This window comes from Arachis hypogaea, chromosome 5 (assembly GCF_003086295.3).
Source record: "Arachis hypogaea cultivar Tifrunner chromosome 5, arahy.Tifrunner.gnm2.J5K5, whole genome shotgun sequence".
Classification (NCBI taxonomy): Eukaryota; Viridiplantae; Streptophyta; class Magnoliopsida; order Fabales; family Fabaceae; genus Arachis; species Arachis hypogaea.
The window spans coordinates 51468237-51476289 of NC_092040.1; the positions used below are offsets into that span (position 1 = coordinate 51468237).

An 8053-nucleotide genomic window follows, 5' to 3' on the forward strand; every position below is an offset into this window, starting at 1 on the left:
TTATTCACTAAAAGCGAGCTATCATACATTCATACATTCATACCACCACTCACTATTATTGTACTTCCAACTAACAAAGAACTATCTTACTTCACATTCCAAACATTTCTTTTTATTGAATTAAAGATGCAGGGGACAAAGCATGCATTAGTTAAGTGAAAGTAAACACACAAGCATACACTTTAGACTAGCTTACTTATTGCAAAGAGTGATTCTACTTGTACTAAATGAACACTTTAGCAAGACATAAGTCAAAGCATTTCTCAACCGCAAGAATTAAGTATAGATACAACCTATTGGTTTGCAGTTCTTTTGTTCTTCCTTCTATTGTGCCCCTTTTGAGTTATGACGCATAATGTCTTTAAATTGTGGTTAGTTCCCACACAATTCTCAAAAGTTGTTTGCTTCTCAAGCCCTTAGGTAACTGGTTAGTCTAAAAATGATTATGGATTCTCAAACTTACTTTGGTGTGTGAACACCAAACTTAGTTCCTTGCCACTATTTTGCATGCATCAACTCAACCAGTTATGGATTTTCTTGATCTTGCTAAAAGTAATGGAACTAAAAACTAGAAAATAACTAGATGGTTGAATGAATTGTCTAGTTGCTTGGAGTTAGCATTCTGCATAAGGTGAGAATGTGCTTTTAGTTAAATTATGGTGGAACACCAAACTTAAAATCATTCATTCTCCCTTAACTTATTTTGGTGTGAAACACCAAACTTAGCTCCTTGCATTACAGACCAATTATTCAACCTTCTTATTGAAATAAGCTAGAAAAAGGAAACTACCTCAGGTTGGGTTGCCTCCCAACAAGCACTCTTTTAATGTCACTAGCTTGACATCCTTCATTCTTTGATCATGGGGGTTGAAAATCATAATGCCTCAACTTTTCTCCTCTTACTGTGAACTTCCTTCCAGTCTCCTCTTTGATGATCTCTAGGTGTTCAAGTGAAAGGACCCGATTCATAGTGTAATATTCAGATAATTGTGGAGACACCTTCATTGGTTGGGTGTTTAACACTACTTTATCCCCTGGTGAAAAGCCTTCAGTAGGGATCTTCTTGTTTCTCCACCCTTTTGGCCTCTTCTTCTTGTCTTTCTCAAGAGATACTCCCTGCCTTGGTGGTTCTTTATCTGGAATGCTGAATTTCTCATCTAGGGGTTTTAGATCTAGTTCCTCCTTGACTTCTTTGGTTTGTTGCACCATTTCTATTGCTTTCAAGCATGGATTTAGAAGTCTTGGAGTTAACTCATTGACTGCCTCCTTCAAACTTTGATCTCTGGCCTTATCCTTCATAAAATTGTCTTCTTGAATGGGTTCATGCAAGGTTTTAAAAACATAGAACGCTAGATGCTCATCATGCACTCTCAGCAACAATTCTCCTTTTTCAACATCTATCAATGCTCTGCCCGTAGCTAGGAAAGGCCTCCCCAGGATGATGGGAGTGTTAGGGTCCTCTTCTATATCTGAGATAACAAAGTCAGCAGGGAGAAAGAATTTTCCCACTTTTACCAACACATTCTCCACAATTCCGAGTACTTGCTTAGTAGAGTTGTCAGCCATTTGGAGAACTATTCGTGTGGACTTCAGCTCAGAAATTTGAAGTTTCCTCATTAGAGACAAAGGCATCAAGTTTATGCTTGCACCGAGGTCACAGAATGACTTCTCTATTGTTATGTTTCCTATGGTGCAAGGTATGTAAAAACTCCCAGGATCATCTTTCTTCTCTGGCAACTCTCTTTGGAGGATAGCACTACATTCCTTTGTCATCTCAACAATCTGTCCTTCCTTCAGGGATCTTTTCTTTGTCAATACTTCTTTCATAAATTTGGCATATAATGACATCTGTTCAAGTGCTTCCAAGAAAGGAATATTGATGCTGAGAGTCTTGAATATATCCAGGAATTTTGAGTATTGCTTATCCTCGTTCTCTTTCTTGAATCTTTGAGGATATGGAAGTTCGAGGACATATGGCTTCACCCCTTCCTTCTTCTCTTGTAGTTGTGATTCAAGGATGTTCTTGTCTCCCTTTGAAATTTGTGCATTTTTGGTTTCTTGATCCTCTTTACTTCTCTCCTCTGTCTCTTCTTGTGGAACTTCTCTGTTGTGTTTGTCCTGATTGATGGCTTCCTTCTTCATAGTCTTCTCACTTCCCACTGTGATTGCTTTGCACTCCTCCCATTTTGTGGTTTTTCCTTTGTTCCTTGGATAGTCTTCAGTGGTACTAGGGGATGCATTTTGTTGCTTCTCGCCCAACTCTGAGACTTGCTTAGCCATTTGCCCCATGTGTCTCTCAAGGTTTCTGATTGAGGTCTCTTAGTTTTTGAATGCCAGGGCCTAAAAATTGCAGCTTCCTGATCTTGTCTAGCCATCTCTTGATTTTTCATAAGTTTCTCCATCATTTTCTCTAGACTTGAGATTCTTTGAGAGTTTGGATTCGGTTGTGGTTGTGTGAAATGAGATGGTTGTTGCTGGAAGTTATTTGAATTAATTGTGGGGGTACTTTGTGGGTGGGATGTGGATGTGGAAAAGTTGTTTTGGTGGTTTTGTGAGATGTTATGGGGTTGGTGATATGTGTTTTGTGAATTTTTAAATTGGTTAGTATTATTGGATAAATGGTTATGGTTGTTTGTGTTGCTGAGGCTGCCAGAGTTGAAGTCCCTTTGTTCTTGATTCTAATGCTCACCCCACCTTGAATTAGAATGAGTCTTCCAGGGTGTCTTATGTGCATCACCATGAAAATTGTGTTGAGATATGTTATTCGTGCATTGCACCTGCTCAGGGCTTTGTTGCTCATAATTGAATGTCCCAAAACTTTCTTCAGATTGCTTCCACCCATGTGAGGTTTGAGATTGGCTTTGTGTATTTACTGCAGCGATTCGCAGTCCATCAATTTTCTTAGCCATCTGTTCAAATTGTTGCTGAATTTGTTGATGCATCACTTTGAAGATGGTATCCACACCTTCCAGCTCCAGTACACCCCTTCTCTGGGTTGGTTGGCGTTGTCTTTGATGAGCAAAGAAGTATTGATTGTTTACCACCATCTCTATAAGGTTTTGGGCTTCCTCTGCTGTCTTCATTAGCTGTAATGAGCCTCCTACTGAATGATCTAATGCTTCCTGAGCTTTCTGGGTCAACCATTCATAGAAGTTTTGGAGTCTATCCCACTCACTGAACATTTCTGGGGGACACTTCCTGATTAAGGCCTTGTATCTCTCCCAGGCATCATACAGCGACTCTCCATCCACTTGAATAAATGTTTGCACCTCTGTTTTCAACTTGATGACTCTCTGAGGTGGGTAGAACTTGGCTAGGAATTTGTTCACCAATTCATCCCAATTGTTGATGCTCTCTTTGGAAAAGGTTTCCAGCCATTGAGTAGCATTGCCCCTCAAAGAAAATGGGAACAGAAGTAATTTGTAAATGTCAGGATGAACTCCATTTGTCTTGACCGTTTCACAAATCCTTAAGAAAATAGACAAATATTGGTTGGGGTCTTCAAGAGGGCCACCTCCATAAGCACAATTGTTCTGCACCAAGGTGATTAGTTGAGGCTTCAACTCAAAGTCATTTGCCTGAATATTTGGGGTGAGGATGCTGCTCCCATAATGTCTAGGATTGGGGATAGTGTAAGAGGCCAACACCCTTCTTACAGGCTGGGCATTGTTGCTCACTCCCTCTTCATGCACCTCAGCCTCCATGACTTGCAAAAATCACAAACAAAGCAACTAAAACATGAACATTCTAGTGCTAGAATGTGGTTAGAGGGTTAGATGACACAATGTGTCAAACAGTTAATGTGCTTATTGAAAAATAAAGAAAAACAAAGAAAAAGTGCTTAATCTAGACCACCACCTTACTTAATCATTGTCAATCTATTTCAATCCCCGGCAACGGCGCCAAAAACTTGATGTGCGGAAAACGATCCGACACAAAACTCACCGGCAAGTGTACCGGGTCACATCAAGTAATAATAACTCACATGAGTGAGGTCGATCCCACAGGGATTGAAGGATTGAGCAAATTTAGTTTAGTGGTTGATTTAGTCAAGCAAACAGAAGTTGATTTGGGTGAATTTGTGTTCGACAAGAATTAAATTGCATGAGAATGTAAAAGGGAATGGGTAATTTGCAGAAAATTAAAGAGAACAGAAAATAAAATGCTGAATCTTAAAGAACAAGAAATTAAATGGCAGAAACTTAGAACGCAAGAAACGTAAATTGCAGAATCTTAGAGTGCAAGAAATATAAATTACTTGAAAAATAAAAGGGGAATGGGAATTGGATCTGCAGGAATTAAACAAGGAAAAGCAAAACTCAACAGAACGAAGAGTAGTTGATGGAATTAGTTGAACCGGATCTCAAACTAAAAGGAAAATAAGCTTGGTGTAGTAATTAAACAAGGAAATTAAAATGGAAACCAATAGATCTCAGGACCCAAGAGACTAGATAACCAAGTCTAGATCTCAATGCCTTCCTAGATCCAAATTCAGAGAGCAATTGCAAAATTAAAGAAGAGAGCAATGTAGAAATGTAAATCCAAGTTCAATTTCCAGAAGTTGCAGTAAAAAAACAGAGAGATCTCAAGGTGAGATTGAGACAGAATTTCCTCAATTCTTCAACACCCAAGACTCAAGACAAGTGTATATGAAATTGGAAACAAGAAACCTAAGAGGAAGAGAATTCAATTCTTCTTCCCAGGACTCAGAATTCTGAAGGCAATAACCAAAAATGTAAAAGCGAGCTCTCTGTAACTATTTTGAAAATTTTAAAAAGAAAGCTCCCCAAAAAACTTAAATTCTAAGCTATTTATACACTCTCTTCAAATGATCTTCAGGCCTTGAATTGGGCCTTTGCTCTTGATGAAATTGGGTTGACAAAAGCCTCTATTGATTGCTCTTGGAGTTGGAGAAAAACCCACTTGTGAACCGGGCCATGAATCATTAAAGCTTGAGTCAAAGCTTGAGGGCAAGCTTTGGCTCAAGCTTTTCATATCAGCTAGCCTCCCGGGCTGTCATCCACGTTTGAGCCAAAGTTTGAGGTCAAACTTTGAGCCAAACGTGGATTCCCCTTGAATGCTTCTTGGCCAACGTTTGCCTAAATGCTTGAGGGCAAACGTTGGCGCAAGCTTTTGTTCCCCTGGGTGTTTGTTGTGGCGCCAACATTTGCCTAAAAGCTTGAGGGCAAACGTTGGCACAAGCTTTTGCTTCCCTGGGTGTTTGTTGTGGCGCCAACATTTGCCTAAAAGCTTGAGGGCAAACGTTGGCGCAAGCTTTTGCTCCCCTGGGTGTTTGTTGTGGCGCCAACGTTTGCCGAAAAGCTTGAGGGCAAACGTTGGTGCAAGCTTTTGCTCCTTCCAGGGTGTTTTCAACTCCTCCTAAAGTTTGAGCTAAAGTTTGAGGCAAGCTTTGGCTCAAGCTTTTTGTTCTCTCTTACTCTTTGCCATTCCTTCTTTCTTCAACCTTCTTCAAAGCTCTTTTCAGCTATCATCAATCAACCAAAAACATCAAAGCCATGCTCAAAAGCATGAGATTGTCTCTCTTTCATAATTTATGACAATTATAGCACAAAATCTCATGAAATTGCATTAATTCATCCATGGTTGATTGAATCAAAGGAAACATGAAATTCTACCCAATTGGCTTACTTATGGCTCAAGAAAGTGCATAAAATCAATTGAAAACAAAAGAAAAAGACTAGTGAAACTAGGCTAAGATGACTTGTCATCATTCTCCATGATGAATTATAGGTATTTCCATAAGGTCCACCTATGTAATTTACGTCTGCCATTGCAGGGTTTTCAGGATCATAAGTTTCTTCTTCAGAAGATGCCTCTTTAGTACTATTGGATGCATTTTGCCATCCATTCAGACTTTGAGAAATCATGTTGACTTGCTGAGTCAACACTTTGTTCTAAGCCAATATGGCATTCAAAGCATCAATTTCAAGAACTCCCTTCCTTTGAGGCGTCCCATTATTCACAGAATTCCTCTCAGAAGTGTACATGAACTGGTTATTTGCAACCATGTCAATAAGTTCTTGAGCTTCTGCAGGCGTTTTCTTTAGGTGAATGGATCCACCTGCAGAATGGTCCAATGACATCTTAAAGAACTCAGATAGACCATAATAGAATATATCTATCATGGTCCATTCTGAAAACATGTCAGAAGGACATCTTTTGGTCATCTGTTTGTATCTTTCCCAAGCTTCATAGAGGGATTCACCATCTTTTTGTTTGAAGGTCTAAACATCCACTCTAAGCTTGCTCAGCATTTGAGGAGGAAAGAACTTAGCCAAGAAGGCCGTGACCAGCTTATCCCAGGAGTCCAGGCTATCTTTAGGTTGTGAATCCAACCATGTTCTAGCTCTATCTCTTACAGCAAAAAAAAAAAACATGAGCCTGTAGACTTCAGGATCTACTCCATTCGTCTTTACATTCTCACAGATCTGCAAGAACTCAATTAAAAACTGATAGGGATCTTCTGATGGAAGTCTATGAAACTTGCAGTTTTGTTGCATTAGAGCAACTAGTTGAGGTTTCAGCTCAAAATTGTTTGCCCCAATGGTAGGGATTGAGATGCTTCTTCCATCAAACTTGGAAGTAGGTGTAGTATAATCACCAAGCATCCTCCTTGCATTATTGTTGTTAGGTTCGGCTGCCATGTCTTTTTACTATTCGAAAATTTCAGTAAGGTTGTCTCTGGATTGTTGTAATTTAGCTTCTCTTAATTTCCTCTTCAGAGTCCTTTCAGGTTTAGGGTCAGCTTCAACAAGAATGCCTTTTTCCTTGTTCCTGCTTATATAGGGAAGAAGAGAACAAGAAAAGAAAGAGGAATCCTCTATGTCACAGTAAAGAGGTTCCTTATTGTTAGTAGAAGAAGAAAGGGAATAAAGAAAGGAGAATCCAAACAGAAGGGTAAGGATAGGGGTAGTGAATTGAGATTAAGAGAGGTGAAGAGAAGTGTTAGTGAATGAATAAATAAATAGAATAATATGAGAGAAGGAGAAATTTTCGAAAATAAATTTTAAAAAAAGAGTTAAATGATTTTCGAAAAATAAAGATAAGAAATAAAATTAAAATTAAAATTTAAAACAATTAATTAATTAAATAAAGAATTTTTGAAAAAAGAGGGAGGTATTTTCGAAAATTAGAGAGAAAAGTTGTTAGGTGGTTTTGAAAAAGATAAGAAACAAACAAAAAGTCAAATAGTTAGTTGAAAAAAAATTTGAAAATCAAATTTGAAAAGATAAGAAGATAAGAAGATAAGAAGTTAGAAAAGATATTTTAAAATCAAATTTTTGAAAAAATATAAAATTTTGAAAAAGATATGATATAAAAGATAAGATAAAAAGATATGATTAAAAAGATATGGTTAGAAAAGATTTAATTTTTAAAATTAAAATTAATTACTTGACTAACAAGAAACTAAAAGATATGATTGTAGAATTTAAAGATTGAACCTTTCTTAACAAGAAAGTAACAAACTTCAAATTTTTTGAATCAATCACATTAATTGTTAGTGTAATTTCGAAAATTTGAAATAAAATTAAGAAAGAGATTTTGAAAATAATTTTAAAATTTTTGAAATTAATAAGATAAAAATGAAAAAGATTTGATTTTTAAAATTGAAAATTTGACTTGACTTATGAGAAACAACTAATTTTAAAAATTTTTGACTAAGTCAACTCAAATTTTCGAAAATTAGGAGAGAAATAAGGAAAAGATATTTTTTTGATTTTTGAATTTTTAATGAGAGAGAAAAACACAAATATGACCCAAAACATGAAAATTTTGGATCAAAACACTTAATGCATGCAAGAACACTATGAATGTCAAGATGAACACCAAGAACACTTTGAAGATCATGATGAACATCAAGAACATATTTTTGAAAAAAAAATTTATGCAAAGAAAATATGCAAGACACCAAACTTAGAAATCTTTAATGCATGGACACTATGAATGCAAAAATGCATATGAAAAACAATAAAAGACACACAACAAGAAATCATCAAGATGAAACAAGAAGACTTACCAAGAACAACTTGAA

At 37.0% G+C, this 8053-nt stretch overlaps 1 non-coding gene across 1 annotated transcript; it reads left to right on the forward strand.

Moving 5' to 3' along the window:
• Positions 1–6162: 6162 nt before the first annotated feature.
• On the forward strand, positions 6163–6266 carry LOC112804743 (small nucleolar RNA R71). The gene has a single exon (XR_003203359.1). It is a non-coding gene; the product is annotated as a small nucleolar RNA R71 (small nucleolar RNA).
• Positions 6267–8053: the final 1787 nt, after the last annotated feature.